The sequence below is a fragment of the Magnolia sinica genome, chromosome 17 (assembly GCF_029962835.1).
Source record: "Magnolia sinica isolate HGM2019 chromosome 17, MsV1, whole genome shotgun sequence".
Lineage (NCBI taxonomy): Eukaryota > Viridiplantae > Streptophyta > Magnoliopsida > Magnoliales > Magnoliaceae > Magnolia > Magnolia sinica.
Window position 1 is genome coordinate 64,184,213 of NC_080589.1, and position 16,583 is coordinate 64,200,795.

Below are 16,583 nucleotides of genomic sequence, written 5' to 3' on the forward strand. Positions count from 1 at the left end.
AAATTAGAATTTGTCAAATTTCTTTCTTTTTTCACTTAAATGTTATTTTTTTTTCAACCACAAATCTATATTTGTGTGTGAGAATCATGCACAGACATGCATTTCCATTGCAATCCACACTAACATTTGAAAAAATAAAATAAAATTAAGTTCATATAGATTTTTGCCTGTCTTCATTTTGAGTCGAGATTTCTCCCCAAATCCAAACTTTGATTCAATAATAATTGAGAGTGATTGAAATCACCTTAGGAAATTTTTTTTCAAAAGAACAAAAAAAACCCAAAACAATATATATTTGTAGGTTTTCTAAAATCTTTCGTCAATTTTCAATTATTTACTGATGTTTCCCTGGCTTTGAGGATATTATCAATAGTAACACCGATACCAAGAAACTTTCATAAGAGATTCTTTTCAAAGCATTATTGATATAGATAATATCACCAAGTATTACTGTATTATTGAAAATATCGGCGATATTTGGAATTTTTTACATTTCACCAAGTATTATTGATATAGGTAACATCACCAAGTATTACCTATGTAGATGAAAATAGTTTTCGTCTTCATTGCTGCTTGTGATGAAACCTCACCTTGCGCAAGAATTGCATCTTGACCTGCAAAAAAAGGAAAGAAAAGGATCCACAATCTAAAGATTAGAAGGTTGGTCATCATGATAATCTTAGTAAAAAAGAAAACGCAATTCAAGGATTTGAAGGTTCACCATCTTCATCGTGTTAGAATTTTTCCCAGCAATTTGGGGTCAGCTTTTAAATGGTAGATTGGCGAATGTTTCATGATCATGCAGCATGGACAATATTCTATGAAGCATATATTAAAATGAGAACATGTTTTGATTGCCACTAGTAAGATTGGAGGGTCTATAAGATTATTCAGACATTACAACGGTCTAATGGCTTTTAGATGCAAAGGCCATGACAGTTCTCAAAACCACTCAGTGATCAACTGGTAGTTCCAAACCAAGCAGTCATTTGATCAACATTGGAAGGTTGTTAAGTTGCAACAAAATCCATTGTGACTGACTCACAATTAGAAAATCATTCATACGATAAAACAAAATACACCCTACTGGTGTCAGGCACATGAGGAAAATTGCAGTACTGATGGCAGTGATGGTAGTAGCTGTTGCCAAACAACCACTTTCTCTAAAAGTTCAAACAGTCAGGGGATGGTCATATCAATGTATATCAATGGATTTTAACACTTTCCTGCACATGCGGGGTGCAGCTCCGCCAAGAAACGTACTAGAGAAGGTTGAGAATATAACATTGAGGCTCTTAGGATTTGAACTCGGGACATTCTGCTCTAATATCATGACAAACAATTACTTGCTCTAAAAGCTCTAAGTTTTAGAGGATAGTGTATCAATGTATATCAAGTGACTTTTAAGAGTAGCTGTAGTTTTAAGGGTGCAATGATGGGGACATCATGCGCACGCGCATGCCCCCCTACACACGTACACAAAGAGGAGGAGGGCCTCACCATCGATCTGAATCGATGATGAGTCCAGGGAGGGCATCCTAGTTAGAGGACTACGTTTTGGTTCGTTAGAGTGGACCCGATAGTCATATGAATCCCACCATGAATTTTCATGATCGTGACCCACTATTCTAATTAATCTGGTATTTTGAGTTTTAGTTATTATTGTTATTAGGAATATCATGAATGATTTAGAATATTTTGATTAGTTGTTATTTTTTATTACTTCGTCTTCATGTAATAGGTTGCACACATGACACGAGTTTTGGGGTATAAGGTTTTATTATAAATAGACACCTCTTGTAGTCTTTTTAATTATTGAAGATTAAATAAAATTTATGGGTTTTCCTGCTCCTCTTTGAGTTGTGAAAGCCTAATTGGGTGCGAAACCCCTCTTTCTTCGAAGGGCTACTACCGTGGTGCGAAGCCACACTCGTTCCGATTCACCCTCACCTTCTGCCATCCATATTTCTCTTTTCCTACAATCATTTATGCTTTAAATCCATTATCTATTGCGACCATTTTTCCCTCTACAGCAGATTTCCAGAATCTGGCCCTATAGGAAGGCTGAAACTTCGGCGGAGCACCACGCTTAAGCCGTGCATCAGATCAAGTTGAAATTTGGGAGTGTTGGAGTTCACCCCTATCCGACCAGACTCAAGGAGTCGCCTTCCAAATTCGTGGCCCCCACGCACGTGCGGATAGGCCCCTGCGCACGTGCGTCAGGTCTGGTCCATTGTCCACACGCGTGGACTGTCGTCAGGTCCAGTTTTTTCCCATTTTCATTCCTCTCTTACTTACTTTTCATAACCCTAACCCTGGATTGCATTAATTCTAATTTATTTGCCCTTTTTCCTAACCCTAGGGTTCTCCGAATTGTAACCTGTGAATCCCTTGGATTGGGGACATATTTTTGTGCATGCGTGGATGAATTTACTTCCTTTTGATTTTTGTTTGGTCCATAATTTTTATTTATCCAGCCCTAACATGTATAGGCCTGGACCCGCATAGATTCCCCTTGATTGAATGCTTGGACTTCTGTGTGGGATATGGCATTTTGTGTAATTGTTCTGAACTAGTGTGATCTAAAGCCTGAAAATCTTGCATGTCATATCTGAATTTTATGTCCTGCATCAAATTTCATATCAGAGCATAATGTTTTTATAGGGGAATGCATTGCATGTTAAGGGTTTAGTTTATTTGTGTCCATTATGCATCAAGTATCATCATATAGAGCTATTTAGAGGTCTATAATTCCTAATATAGGGTGCCGAATTTTCTGCTATCAGAAAATCTCCAATAACTCTTTGTTGGATTTTTTGTTGACAGCTTTTTTGGGCAGATAGGTTGCTGAAAATTGAGTAGTATTGTGTCGTTTTACCCATATAGAGTCCCATAGGAGCATTTAGTCTCATTTAAGCACATATAGTCGTAGTAGAAGGTCCTTAAGTTGAGTTAGTAGTTGTATACCCACACATACGAGTTGTGGTTTTGGCTTGCACCCTACACTAAACATGAAACAATTGTAAGAGTCAATGAACAAGCTAACCCAGCAGTTTGAGTCTTTGGTTAAGCTCTTGGAACAACGTATGGACCAACGCTTTAAGTAGTTTAATGTGTGCGTTACTCAACTAGAGACCTCCGCCCAGGCAAACTCTACCATTGGGAAAGATGTCCAATCTCAGGCAGGTGATCAGGAGATTAGACTAAGGAATGGAGGTGACCAAAGAATTGTTCATAGGCGCACACCTGTACACCCACCCCGCGAGGGACATCATGATCAATATGACCCAGATGCGCAACTCCTCAAGGGAGTTAGAGTAGATGCCCCTACATTTTATGACCAGTTGGACCCTAAAGCCTTTTTAGACTGACCGACAGATATGGACCACTATTTTGGGTGGTACGACATGTCAGATACTTGTAGAGTTTGATTCGCAAAGATGAAGCTTGTGGGCCAAGCAAAGAGGTTTTGGACTACAGTAGAGCGAAAGAAAAAAAAGAGCAAGGGAGCTCTCAAAAGTCCATTGGGGAGAAGTGAAAGAAACTCTTAAGGAGAAGTACCTCCCTTTCTTTTATTGCTTACGGTTGATTGAAGAATGATAGTCTCTTCAACAGGATTTCATGAGTGTTGCTGAATACATTGAAAAGTTCGAAGAGTACTTGACCCGTTGTGAGGTTGATGAGGACCCCATACTCACCCTTACTCGATTTAAAATGGGCATTCGTTTTGCCATTAGGAGAGTTGCTCGCCAAAGACATAAACACTATTGAATAGTTGTATCAAGTAGTGTTGGAGATTGAGCAATACCTCAAAGCATTTGTGGGAAGGCGGTTTGACTTTCGCGATTCTAGCGATAAGGCCAACCCTTCTAGGGCTAAACCTAACACTGGATACCAAAACAAACCTTCCAACAGTTCTCAGTTCAGGCCTAAGGATGATAAGAGTAAAGAGATTATCGGGTCTAGCTTGCGTAGAAGTGGAGTAACTAGGTGTTTTAGGTGTCAGGGGTTTGATCATTTTGTCCACTAGTGCAGCACGAGAAAGGGCACCAGAGTGCTCCTTATTGATAGGCAAGTAGAAGTAGTGCCCCCAGAGAGTGACGGTGAGGAGGAAGAATATGAGCCAGTAGAAACCCCTAGTGATGAGGAAGAGGGAGTGCAAGAGTCTACGACCCTTGCAGTTATGCGTTGCGCCTTTGCTCAAGCCAAGAACACTGATGATTGGCGCCGCAACACGATCTTCTATACTTATACAAAATGTGGAGAAAAGATATGTAAGATGATCATGGATAGTGATAGTTGTGCCAACGTGGCATCGAATAACACTGTGAGCCGTTTGGGCTTGAAGCTTGAAGCTCATCCTCAACCCTATAGAGTGTCCTGTGTTGATGAAACTTCTATTCCAGTCTCGCACTGCTGTTTTGTTCCTATTCAATTTGGATTATATAAAGACACAATCTGGTGTGATGTTGTTCCCATGGATGTTGGCCATATCATTTTGGGTAGACTTTGGCTTTATGATATGGATGTTACCATATTTGGTCGTTCAAATGTGTGTACATTCTGGTTTGAGGGTAAGAAGGTCAAGCTAAATCCACTTCCACCCAAGAACACGACTGGAAAGGAGTCCACCACACAATGGTGTGAGCGGCTCAAAGGAATTAAATGAATTGAAGTCCAAGTCTAAACCTCTCCACATTCTAAATGCCAAGGACTTTGATTAAGAGCCTGAGTCAGATTCGATAGTGTACGCCCTTGTGGCTAGGGAGAGTGCACCAGAGGCTAGTGTAAAGTTACCCACTGAGGCTATTCCAGTAGTGGATGAGTTTCATGATGTCTTTCTTGCGGATCTACGGAATGAGCTTCCCCCTGTGAGGGATATACAGCATGCCATTGATTTACTCCCTGGGGCAACTCTACCAAACCTCCCGCATTATAGAATAAAGCCAAAGGAGCACGCTGAGTTGAAGAGACAGATTGACAACCTCCTAGAGAAGGGTTTCATTCGAGAGAGCATGAGATCGTGTGTCGTGCCCACCCTTCTTATACCTAAGAAGGATGGCACATGGAGGATGTGTATTGATAGTAGGGCCATCAACAAAATCACAGTCAAGTATCAGTTTCCCATACTGCGTCTTGATGACATGTTGGATATGATAGCCAATGCTATTATCTTGTCGAAAACTGACCTTAAACGTGGTTATCAGCAAATCCGTGTACGCCTTAGTGATGAGTAGAAGATGGCCTTCAAGATGAAGGATGAACTATACGAGTGACTAGTTATGCCTTTTGGGCTGACTAACGCCATAAGCACTTCCATGCGTGTGATGACCCAAGTGTTGATGCCCTTTATGAGAAAGTTCTTAGTCGTATACTTTGATGATATCTTAATTTATAGCATGACCAAGAAACAATACATCAACCATTTGAGATAGGTTTGTGGGATCCTTAGAGCCGAGAAATTGTATGCCAACCTAAAAAAGTGTGTATTTTTGTCTAGTAGTATTATCTTCTTAGGTTTTGTTGTGTCAGCTGAGGGCGTGTTGGAGGATCCCGAGAAGGTCAAGACCATCCTCAATTGGCCTGAACCCCATAATATTTATGAGGTGCGCAGCTTTCACGACTTAGTCACCTTCTATTGGCGATTCATTTGAGGCTTCAGTTCCATTATGGCTCCCATCACAGATTGCATAAAAAAGGGAGAGTTTCAATGGACAAATGCAGCCTTGAAGGCCTTCAAGGAGATAAAAGTTAAGATGATTGAAGCTCTAGTCACGCGACTTTCGAATTTTTCAAAAGCTTTTGAAGTCGCATGAGACGTGTCAGGAGTCAGTATATGAGGAGTACTTAGTCAGGAAGGACACCTTCGCCTTTGTTTAGTGAGAAACTGAATGAAGCAAAATAAAAATATTCCACCTATGACAAAAAGTTCTATGCGGTAGTGCAATCACTGCGCCATTGGTGTCATTACTTATTGTCACAAGAATTCATCTTATTCTCAGATCACGAGGCCTTGAGATATTTGAACTCTCAGAAGAAATTAAACCCTAGGCACGCCAAATGGGTTCAATTCCTTCAAGAGTACACTTTTGTGCTGAAGTACAAGGCTGGTGTAGAGAATAAGTCTACTGACGCGTTGAGTCGTTGAGTCGTGTTACTCAATTACATGAGTGTCAAAGTCACGGACCTCGAGCGCATCAAATAAGATTATTCTGAGTGTTCAGATTTTGGAGTTGTGTACACATCGTTGTTAGAGAGTCCATCAGGAGCTAGTAGTAAGTAGTAGATTTTAGATAGATATTTGTTTACAAGTGACCGCTTGTGCATACATTGCACCTCCCTTTGCGATTTTCTTGTCTGAGAGTTACATTCGGGAGGGGTCACGTGTCATTTCGGTTGAGACAAGATTATTGCCCTACTGGAGGATAGGTTTCATTGGTTAAGTCTCAAGCGAGACGTGACCAAAATTATAGGGTAATGTCGTACTTGTCAACTGGCAAAATAGAAAAAACAAAATACAGGATTATACACACCTTTGCCAGTTCCATTCATTCCTTGGCAGGACATCAGTATGGACTTCGTGCTTAGACTCCCTAAGACTATTCGGAAACACGATTCCATATTTGTTGTCGTGGGACCGTTTTTCTAAAATGGTCCACTTCATTCCTTATTCTAAGACCTCCGACACATCCCATGTTGTCAAACTGTTCTTTATTGAGGTCGTCAAACTACATGGGTTACCAAAAAATATAGTGTCTGACCGTGACGTGCGATTCATGAGTTACTTTTGAAAGACATTATGACACATAATGAATGCTAGGCTCCAATTTTCTTCTGCCTACCATCCTCAGACCGATGGTCAGACTGAGGTGGTCAATAGGAGCCTAGGGAGTTTGCTCAGATGTTTAGTGAGGGAGCACACCAGGACGTGGGACACCATACTACCTATAGCCAAGTTTGCGTTTAATAGTTCTGTAAATAGGTCCACAGGTCTAAGTCCTTTTGAAGTCGTTACTGGTTATAAGCCTAGGAAGCCTATCTATCTTGTCTTTATGTCACTATCCCATAGGCTATCAGAGTGCAGAATCCCTTACGCATCAATTCATTCATTGCATTAAGAAATCAGGTGAAAGATCACTACTAATAATGAACATTACAAATTTTCTGCAGACCAGCATAAAAGTTTTAAGGAATTCAATGTAAGGGACTCTATGATGGTCCGCATTAGGCCCGAGTGGTACCCTCAGGGGGGCGTTCGTAAATTACACGCGCGTAGCGCTGGACCTTTCAAAATTATAAAACGAAACAGTTTCAATGCGAATGTGGTAGATCTTCCATCTTCCTTGAGAATTAGTTCCACATTTAATGTGGAGGATCTAGTTACTTTTTAGGGAACCATTGATACTTTATCCGGCCCTTCGCCCAACCATCCTGATTCCCCAGACCTGTCCCTTGATACATGGTCTCTTCTTGACCCTTCTTCCCAGCCTCTACCTCCTATACCTACCCTTCCCACACCTAGAGAAGAAATAAATGATATTCTGGATCATCAGATAGTATAAACGTCAGACGGCGGGTTTTAGAAGTACCTGGTTAAGTGGAAGTCATGCCTAACTTTAGACAATACATGGCTCACTGAGGAGGAGCTTCAGAGACTTGATTCTGACATCTTGGAGCGGTTTAGGAGTTTTATTTCGCAGTGGTGAAATCTTCACAACTGGGGAGAGTTGATGGGGACATCACGCACACACGCACGCCCCCCCTGCGTACTTACGCAAGGAGGAGGAGGGCCCTACCATCGATCGGGATCGAAGACGACATCCAGGGAGGGCTTCTTAGTTAGAGGACTGCGTTTTAGTTCGTTGGAGTGGACCCGATAGTCATGTGAATCCCACCATGGGTTTTCATGATCGTGGCCCACTATTCTAATTAATCTAGTATTTTGAGTTTTGCTTATTATTGTTATTAGGAATATTATGAACGGTTTAGATTGCTTTGATTAGTTATTATTTTTTATTACTTTATCTTCAAGTAATAGGTTGAGCACATGACGCGAGTTTTGGGGTATATGATTTTATTATAAATAGGCGCTTCTTGTAGTCTTTTTGATTATTGAATATTGAATAAATTTTTTGCGTTTTCTTGCTCCTCTCTGAGTTGTGAAAGTCTAATTGGGTGTGAAACCATCTCTTCTTCGAAGGGCTACTACCGTGGTGCGAAGTCACACTTGTTCAGATTCGCCCCCACCTTCTACCATCTATATTTCTCTTCTCCTACAACCATCTACGCTTCAAATCCATCCTCTATTGCAGCCGTTTTTCTCTCTACAGTAGATTTCCAGAACCTGGCTCTGCAGGAGGGCCGAAACTTCGACGGAGCACCACGCCCAGGCCATGCATCAGATCAAGCTGAAATTTGGAGGTTTTGGAGTCCACCCCTGGCCGACCAGACTCAAGGAGTCGCCTTCCAGATTCGTTGCCCCCTCGCACGTGCAGACAGGCCCCTGCATATGTGCGTTAGGTCTGGCCCGCTGTCCGCACGCGTGGACTGTCGTCAGGTCCAGTTTTTCCCTCCTTTTCATTCCTCTCTTGCTTACTTTCCATAACCTTAACCATATATTGCATTAATTCCAATTTATTTGCCCTTTTCCCTAACCCTAGGGTTCTCGGAATTGTAACCTGTGAATCCTTTGGATTGGGGACATATTTCTGTGCATGTTTGGATGAATTTACTTCCCTTTGAATATTATTTGGTTTATAATTTTTATTGATCCAGCCCTAACATGTGTAGGCCTGAAACCGCATAGATTCCCTTTAATTGAATGCTTGAACTTCTGTGTAGGATATGACATTTTGTGTAATTGTTCTGAACTAGTGTGATTTAAAGCCTGAAAATCTTGCACGTTATATTTGAATTTCATGTCCTGCATCACACAACTTTTGTGTACACAGAGTCATTGCATGTATCTTTCACACACTAAAAATGGTGGGCAAGAATCCAAAACATATATCAAACTGGGATTTAAAATCCAACTACTGAACATGTGTTGGACATGGTTCAAAAACCTAAAAAATCGACTTGACTCAATGTCAAGGTTAGGTTGACTCGTGACTTGACTCGATATTTAACTATAAATAAATAAGGAATTTAAATAATAACACCTATTTAAATTAGTACGAATGCAAAAAGCTGATAGACATTCAAAGATGAGGTGCATGACTTGGTGAAAGAGTCACTTAACTTTCTTAGAAAAGCAAGGGTTTGAATCTCACCCTCTACACGTTTATTTCTTAATTATGAAAAGCAATCATGCGGCAATTGACTCAGTTCGAGTCGTGCCGAGTCAACTGAGTCAGCAAGCTAACGCAATGAGTCTGGCTGAGTCTCAACCGAGTCAAGCTCTCAAGTGAGTTTCATGGTGACCCAGTTCAAAATCTTTCTGAGTCAAGTTGAATTGGCCGAGTTTTGGGTTGAGTCACTGAATTTTAGAACTATGGTTTTGGATAGCCTCCCATCATATTTAAATGCTATTGACTCTCGTTGACACTCATGTCGACTCCAACATCTAGTAATAGACATCAAATAATAACAGAGTTGAAGTTCATGTAAAATTACCAACCTGAGCTGTATTGTAAACAATATACTCGTTGTACTTTAGGTCAGCAACAATACTGGCCTGGGTTTCGTCAGTTTAGGGTCGAATACAAAGGAATTCAGGTTGGGTTTGGGTTAGGCAACTTGTAATGGAATTCAGTTGCTGACTCAGGTGTACTTGCTATTGAGCCTTAACCTGTCCCAAGCAGATTAAAAAAACAACAAATATACTATTGTGGTTTTTTTTTTTTTTTTTTTTTTGTTTTTTGTTTTTCTTTTTGGAGAAATTTCAGTGACAGACCAATGGTAACTTTCATAAATCTAAAAGTTTCCATCTTTGGCAAGGCAATTCGCATATTAGAATTCTAAGAACTGTATTTTACAAATCATTGGAGAAAATGGAGAGCCCATAGAAAAATTATGCTGAAGATAGCAATAAGAATCAGCTGATGATCTTCCTTTGGTCTGCTTGAGCTTATAATTGCATTGCTTTGGGATTAGTAAGTCTTCTAAAGGCTTAAGTTCTGAGTTTTTGGTTGAATCGACAGTATAATTTCTTTATAATTGCTGAAATTGATTTCAAGAAATTGAACGTTGATGATGTTCTTCAGAATTTGCTTATGTTCCATTTAGATTTTCTCAAGATATTGTTGAGGTTTATGGTTATCACAATTTGGTGTTATTAGTATTGTAGTTTCGGTGATTATTGAATCTAATTATGGGGCCATTTGGATGCATCCTCTGAAGGGATGTTTGAGCCCTAAACGCCATTTTAATCTAAACAATTAGCTTTCATTTATCGTCAAGAAAAGAATGTAAGCCCAACCTTTTCCTTTCATTGGAGACATAATTTTTCATCCATTAAGCTTTTTAATTCCTTCCTTTATATTCAATCACCACTTTGTGGTTGTCAATATGGCTCGGTTGTGAAGTTTGTTGATTTTTTGCATGGATTATTCGATAGTCGAGACCTATTTCTTTTAGTGGTGCCCACCTGTATGTATGGTTGTCGAATTTTTCAAATCTACGAAGTTATATGTATTGTCCCACCCTTTCTGATAAAAAAAAGAAGTAAATAAATAAAAACTCAAGTTACATGTGATTTTGGGAACCAGTGCTGATAAGTCATCATATAATGAAATTATATTAAATAATCCTGACTTGGTGAGTAATATGTATCACATTTGATAGAATTGTCATCTTTAGGAGACGTAGCCAAGTTCTGCATTTCTTTTTTATTCTTTTTTTTTTCCCTTTTTTTTTTTTTTGAAGGATAAATGATGTTACGACACCTAAATTTTTCGCTTGCTTGAAAATGTAAATATCATGATAATTAAATAAACTATTGTTAGAGTGCAAGTAGTATTATTTTTGGAAAAATTGATGTTTTTTTCTTTCAATTTTCCCTTTTGTGGCCCATTATCAGGTCCACTATTTTTATCATCATCCCTGTTGATTCCGTGATCAGGTGGGCCACAAAGAACAAGATAAGTAAGTTTTCGATTGCTTTAATATGTATTTTGATGCAATAGTGAGTTGAATTCCAATCTCTAACTCTGATACCAATTAATTTCTTTTTACTATTTTGTTTTGTAGGTTTTAGGCATGGATGAATGGGAGCTATAGATCGATGGATTTTATTTATTTATTTTTGAAACTGTTCAATTTATTATTGTAAATATTATTCGCGGCAGCTCGATGCGTGTGAAAGGGCCACATAGGCATGTATTTGTTTTTTACGAAAACAATCACTAGGCACAATCTACTTCCTAAGAGGAATGTGAAATCAGGTGGGCCTTAACCAAAACGGTCAATGATAAGGTCCATCATTTTATGGAATTAGGAGCAAGTACATGTACGTTAAGTTGTGATTCTGGAGCCACCAAATGCACTCCCTTCAATGCAGCCATGTGCCTAAATGCTAATTGAAGTTTTAGTAAAGTTAAATCAGTCCCACATGAATCAAGGCATTTGAGTTTAAATATCCTTTGTATCCAAAAATTCAAATACCACAACGTACTGTACATACTGTCGGTAAATCCCACATGAAGCGGCGGCTAGGACAACCACCAGTAAAGCCCACATGCAGTGGCGGCCAGCACAATTGCCAGTAAAGGGAACATGACTGCCGGTAAAGCCTTTACTGACCGAGGCTTTACTGACTGTTAGCTAACCGCAGGCAAAGGCTTTGCCGACGGTTTTGACCGCCGATAAAGGTTAGTTTTCTTGTCGTGTTGCTATACAAGGTTATCAAGCCGGATATGAAAACTTATGGTATGGAGACCCTAGATGGGAGAAGTGTGATGGGTAAGCTTCTATCCATCTTTCCTATAAATAGATGTCCTGGAACCTCACCAACAGAAGAGATAAAATTTTAGTGACATTGAGAGGTTCTCCTAAAGGTGTGAAGTGCGGAAGATCAGGATTTCTATCAACTATATCGAAGAATCGAGAATGTTTTCCCAATCAGGTATGTTTTAAGATTAAAGGATTGAATCTCCATTATTGATGTATAGACGATTCGGCAATTCTACAATACAGATCTAACAGTTCATGCCCGTAAAGCAGTAAGTTATGCGTTTAGAATGTGGTAAATGGCTTTGCGTTAATTTTATTTTTTGAAATGATGACTTTGCCCCTTTCATATGAACTCCATTTTATGTGGCAAAGTCTTGTAGGTTCCACATTGATGTATTTGTTATATCCACACAATCTATCCACACAATCCATTTAACTTTCTATACCATTGCACGATATAATACGAAAAATGAGGTAGATCCAAAACTCAAGTGGACCACACAACTAAACCCGTGGGGCAATGACACCCATTGTTGAAACCTTCCTAGGGCAACCATGATGTTTATCCAATCTGTTTATAAGGTAGAACTAGATGAAGGGAAAAAAATGTTAGCTTGATCCAAAACTTTTATGGCCCTGAGAAGTTTTCAGTTGTAGATGTTCAATCCCCACCTTTTTGGTAGTGTGGTCGACTTGAGCTTTGGATATGCTCATTTTTTGGATTATGACCTAATATAATTTGAAAAATGGATAAACGGTGCCGATCTAACACATACATCCTAGTGGGGCATACAGAACTTTGCCACGTCATTGTCCTACTGGCCTCTGGTGCCGTGTTTTATGGTAGGCAATCCATTACTGAAACAGATTGCGTGGTGTGTGGCCACTGTGTTGATGTCACCAAGTTTTGTGGGCCTCACCATGATATATATATCATATCTACCTTGTCCATCCATTTTATGAAACAATTTTATGGCATGGGCTAAAATATGAGGTAGATACAGTGCTCAAGTGGACCACAAAAAGCAGTGGGGATTGAATGTCTACAATTGAAATTTTCTTAGAGTTCATGCAAGTTTCGAATCAATCTTGATATTTGTTTTTTACCTTCATCTAAGCCGGTGTAAACTCTTGAACATGTTGGATGACAAATAAACATCATGATGGGATCTAGGAAGGTTTCAATGACTATCCCCACTGCTTTATGTGGTGTAGTCCACTTGAGCTTTGGATTTACCTGGTTTGTGAGCTCATGACCTAAAAGGATCTCACGGCGGATATAACGCATACATCAATGGACGTTAACACACCACCAAGGTAAGTGGTATAGGGCACACTACGAAATGCTTATTTAACATTCAAATTTTGAGCCTAACATTCAAAATTTAAGCTTGCAATCCTATGACTCAGTGCTAGACTCACAAGAGTTTCAACATGAGGTCAAGGGTTCCAATGCCAGTTGTGGTGTGAGTGTGTGAGCATGTATAGGGTGTGTGAGCGCTTGTGATAGGAAAAAAAAATAAATCCAATTTTTGATAAGGTCATATAGACCAACATTGTGAAAAAAAAATGCAAATATCAACTTGATCCAAAGCTTCTGGGGCTCACAAAATGTTTTTTGTGGTGGGTATTCAATCCTTGTTGTTTGGTCCGATTGAGATTTGGATCTGCTTCATTTTTGGGACCATGGTATAAAATGAGTTGTAAAAACTAATGGATAGCGTGGATGTATAAGATCTACATAAAGGTGCGCCATATGGTTAGAGAAACACACACTAACATGTTATCATGGTAACCCCTAATCCGATGAGGTAAAAGCTTTTAGCGGTAACTTTTTATAGGGGAAAGTTAAGTGGGGCTACCATGATGTTTGTGGGAAATTCACCCTTTCTATATGTTTTTTCCGATCATATTAGGACATGGATAATTTGGTAAATTATCAAATATCAGACTTTCTAGCAAGCAATTTTTATTTTATTTTTTTTAAAGAATTCAGTGCTAAATTTTATGTTCAAGAACAGTTTACCAAACAGTCATTCCAAGACTATCAGCACATAGAATTCAGTGCACAATGAATTCAATACTTAAATTAATTTTAGACCTTTTGTTATTAAGTTTACCAAATGCACCTTTAGAGTTATTCATTTAGTGCCATTTTAAGTTCACGAGCCATCCACAATTTCTAATATAATTGTTAGTATAAAATTTTTTTTTTTGCGCACATGCATACGCATGGATATCCAGCCAAAGCCTTTTGGAGGAAGTTACTGTGCTGGAAACCTAGAGGGGGTTCAGAGTGATGTTTGTGAGAAATCCACCTCGTTCATATGTTTTATGAGCTCATTTTAGGACCTGAGACAAAAAGTGAATCGGATACAAGATTCAAGTGGGCCGCATTAAAGGAAAAAGTGGGTAGGGAAATTCCTACCGTTGAAACTTCCCTGGGGTCGACAGTGATGTTTACAATATTTCATCCATACCATTTATAACGTCATTCCTATTTGGATGGTCAAAAAAAACAAATATTAGCCTGATTCAAAACTAATATTTCAATTGTGGACGTTCAATCCTCATGTTTTCGGACCACTTGAAATGAGTTCATAAAACGGATGGACAGGGTGGATTTCTCACAAACAACAAGGTGTGCCCCACCTAAACGTCCCACCCACACCCTAACACACCCATGCACTCACGCCACATTGAGTGATCGATCCCATGACCTTGTAAGTTTACCACCATTTCTAACATGATCTTAATACTCCAGTACACCCATGCACTCACACGGCTCTCGAATCCATGACCTTGTGTTGAAACTCTTGTGAGTCTACCACAATTTCTAGCATGATTTTCCTGGATTTCATTGGCCTATATGTATTCCACATATATGATGACCATGCTCGCTAGAGTGGAGGATTAACATCTTATAGAACATTCTCATTTCGTTTTATTTTTTTATTTTTTCTAGCTCAACTTTAATAGCCTCCAATGCCTCTCTGAATTTTTATCTTCACTTCAATGCTCACCAGCGTGTCTTCTTACGTGAAGCGGATTGGCTGGTGTACCATACACCACTGATTTGGCTGATGTGTTGATGTCAAAAAATTATGTGGATCCCATATTATATCCAAACTGTCCGTACATTTGACGAGCTCATCCTAAGGCTTGAGTCGAAAACTAAGACAGTTCTAAAGATCAAGTGGACCACACCCCAAAAACCAGTGGGGGATTGAACGTCTACCATTGGAATCCTTTTCAGTCACAGAAGTTTTAGATCAATATGATATTTGTTTTTCCTGTGAGGCCTACTATAACGTACGAGCCTTACATCCACATTGTCCATCCTTTTTGAAAGCTCATTTTAAATCATGACCTCAGATATGAAGCATATTCAAATCTTATGTTGACCACACCACAGGAAACCATGGTAATTGAATACCCACCATTGAAAACTCCTTGGCGGCTACCGGAATATTTACTTCCATCCAACCTGTTGGCAAGGCCACAAAGACCTGGATGAAGGGACCACTTTCCAAAACTTGTGTCCCCCAAGAAAGTTTTAATAGTCAATTACCACTTTTCCTGTGGTGTGATCCACCTGAGATTTAGATCTGCTTCATTTTTTACATAATGCCCTAAAATAAGCTATCAAAATTGATGGATGGCGTGAAAAAGACTTCACGGTCTGATTGAAGTTTTAGCCCTAAACAGAGTGAAAACATGGACCAAGATCCATAGCCAGGCTTATATGTAGATTCACGTGCCCATCAATCCAGACAAACGAATGGATCAGTCACTTCCTTGGTGGGCCCTACCTCTATCATCACACCAATCAGATGATCCTATTCACTGTTGGAAAAGAATCAAAATGTTGGATCCTAGGATCCTCTTCGATACCACGAGTCACTTAAATCAGTTGCAACTCAACTCGAGACAGCTCACTCAACAGTAGCCCAGTTGAATTGACTCAGCTGAACTCGTCAAGAAATCTCAAAATTACACCTATGAGTTAGAGATATACTCGAGTTGAACTGAGTCGAGCTGCCTAGCTTGACTCGGCTCAGCCACTCGCTGACCCAGCTCCGGCTCAGCTCACAGCTCGAGCCAGTTTGATGCAAATAAACGGCTTGACAGTCTATAAAACGGTTCTAAAAATGAGCATAGTTGTCTTGTTGTTTTCTATGGTTTGGCCTTCTGAGCTTTGAATCTTTTTCATATTTACAAGAGGTGATTGCGTATTCACTCACTATGCTAAGCATACTCAGTAAAGCCTACTGTTGTGATTTATTTATTTTATCTACTCTATCCATCCATTTTTACAATTAATTTTATTACATAAGCTAAAAAATGAAACATATAAAAGTTCAAGTGGACCACACCATAGGAAATAATATGAATTTAATGTCTACTATTAAAAAGTTCTTCGGCCATAAAAGTATTGGATCAAGCTTATATTTGTGTTTTTCCCTTCGTCCATGTCTTTGTAATCTTATGAACGGGTTGGATGACAAATAAATATTGCTGTGGGCTATAGGAAAGCTTCAACAGTGGAAATCATTATTCCTGCTGCTTCCCGTAGCATGGTCCACTTGAGCTTTGGATATGCTCCAATTTTGAGCTCAACGACTAAAATTATCTGAAAAACAGATGGACCGTGGATAAACTAAATACATTCATAGTGGGCCCAATTGAGT

The 16,583-nt window shown here is 39.4% G+C and overlaps 2 long non-coding RNA genes across 2 annotated transcripts; one reads left to right on the top strand and one right to left on the bottom strand.

Moving 5' to 3' along the window:
* Window positions 1-393: 393 nt before the first annotated feature.
* LOC131231520 (uncharacterized) lies at window positions 394-9,663 on the bottom strand. The gene is made up of 2 exons (XR_009164403.1): window positions 9,620-9,663; window positions 394-614 (listed from the first exon to the last, which is right to left on the bottom strand). It is a non-coding gene; the product is annotated as an uncharacterized LOC131231520 (long non-coding RNA).
* Window positions 9,664-9,681: 18 nt separating this feature from the next.
* LOC131231521 (uncharacterized) lies at window positions 9,682-11,499 on the top strand. The gene is made up of 2 exons (XR_009164404.1): window positions 9,682-11,085; window positions 11,191-11,499. It is a non-coding gene; the product is annotated as an uncharacterized LOC131231521 (long non-coding RNA).
* The last annotated feature ends 5,084 nt before the right edge of the window (window positions 11,500-16,583 follow it).